The sequence below is a fragment of the Trichechus manatus genome, unplaced genomic scaffold, assembly GCF_000243295.1.
Source record: "Trichechus manatus latirostris isolate Lorelei unplaced genomic scaffold, TriManLat1.0 scaffold00031, whole genome shotgun sequence".
Classification (NCBI taxonomy): domain Eukaryota; kingdom Metazoa; phylum Chordata; class Mammalia; order Sirenia; family Trichechidae; genus Trichechus; species Trichechus manatus.
Genome location: NW_004443967.1, coordinates 13,608,892 through 13,611,010, shown reverse-complemented (window position 1 = coordinate 13,611,010; position 2,119 = coordinate 13,608,892).

The following is a 2,119-nucleotide window of genomic DNA, read 5'->3' as shown; positions in this document are numbered from 1 at the left end:
CCACCCCCAATTTTCTCCTCCCCTCCCTTGTTCTTCCCCCTCCTCTTTTCTGTCTGTCTGTGGAATCTGGCTGCTTCTTTCACAGAAATTCCCACTGATTGACGTGTGCCTGCACACACACACAACGCACACACACTCACACCCTCAGAGGGAACCAGCCCTGAAGGCTTGGGTGCACAGAGATGGCTGCCCCCCACCCCAAAGACAGGCTGAGTCAAGGAAGTCTCCCAGGAAAGGGGGTTGGATGGATGCCTGGACACCTTCAGCCCCAGTGCCACCTGCCCCAGCTCCAGTGCCACCCTGGCCAGACTTTGACATGGGGGGGGGTCCTACCCTCTGTCTGGGATGGGCCTCCAGGGCTGATGCTCCTCCCAATGGGCTGAGATGGAAGAACTAGGGGCAGGGGGGCAGGCTCCTTTTGCTGAGATGGGAAGAAGCCCACACCTCTCCGTCCTGTGTGATTAAGGGCCTGGTCCCAGGAGTCTCTAAGACCTCCCCAGCTTGTCTCCAGGGCAACTGCTGCAGACAGGTGGTAGTCCATTCACAGGGCGCTCTTCCTGGCTCCCTTCAGCTCAGACAGCGTCTCAAGCTTGTGGAGAGACAGACGTTGAGGACCCTGGGACACCCCCTGGGTAGACCTCCAGCCAGCAGGGCTTTATCTGACCTGAGCTGTCCCAGCTGGGCAGCCCTGCCCAGCCACAGCCAGCATCACAGCACCCCTGGCTGGTCCTCGGCATCCCCCGCCTGAGTCCTAGGGCTGGCAGGATGCCTGCCTGCTATCAGCCCCTAAATCTGGAACCATCTGTCCTGGAGCTGTTGAGACAGCAAGTTCTAGTTTATAAGGAACCTGGATGACACAGGTGTTGGATCCGTTCAGGAAATGGAGAGGCCCGTGGCTGGTGTGGCTTGTTCCAGGCCCCAGGGACTCTGCGTCTGGGGGGTCTTGGCTGCCCCTCAGGAACACGTGCAGGGCCTGTGGCCCTTCTGTCCTTTTATGAAGACCCTTTGTCCTTGGATGCAGATCCTTTGTCCTTTGATGAGGACCCTCTGTCCTTGAATGAAGATTGTCTGTCCTTTGATAAAGACCATCTGTCCTTGGAGGAAGACCCTCTGTCCTTGGATGAAGACCCTCTGTTCCTTGATGAAGACCCTCTGTCCTAAAAGTGTGGGCAGGCTGATGGGTCTTGGCACTCAGAGCTGCTGCAGCCCCTTCAACTCCATGAGATTCCTCCTTCTCTGGTGACCACCTGGGCCGTATTAACAACCTAGGACCCCTTTACTGAGCATGAACAATCTCATCCTGAAGCCTTCTGGTACCGACCAGTGTTGACTGGACATTACCAGGCCTTAGTCCATGAGTCAAAATTAGCCAAAACAAGGACATTTTCCCTAAGGAACCTGTTAATTCTACCCCTCAGCAGAAACTCCACTTTCGGTGCAATTTTTCTGTAAACCTAAAATTTCTCTAAAGTGTAAAGTCTATTAATTAAAAAAAAAAAATAATGTTAGTGACCAAGTAACTAGGTTCAGCAGTAATAAGCTAATAAACATACGCACATACATCGTTTTGAAGATCATTTGCTTCTGAATACTTAAAAGCAACACTGAGAGGTTAAAATGCCAGAAAGCCACTTGGAATATTTTAACTCCGTTTCCTAAAGAACAGAAGCTTGCATCCTTCTGGTTTTGAATAGCATTTTCAGCTCCCAGTGGGGCTTTGGGAGTGCTGATAGTCATACCATGTCTTCAGCCCCCTTGGCCTCAGCACCGCACAGCAGAGAGCTTCCACCAGCCTGGGCTGAGCATAGGTTCCAACCAGGTCCTCGACACCAGCAGTGAGATCAGTCATGAAGGAAGAAAAAGCATGTCTCTGTCCAAGCCTTGACACAGGGTTCCCCACTGCCCCTGTGAAATGACTCAAGAATTGGCCCCCCTGAGCAGGGGAGACAAGGTGCTGGGGCCTGGAGTGCACCCACCAGGGGACCACACTGTGGCCAAAATTGCATGTCATGCTCCTTGGAGCTGGAGAGAAGTCGGCAGTGATGGAATGTTCATGACAGCGTTAACATGAGTCACTAAATGCTGTTACTGGGCCTGAGGGAGGCCTCAAAATCAGGGC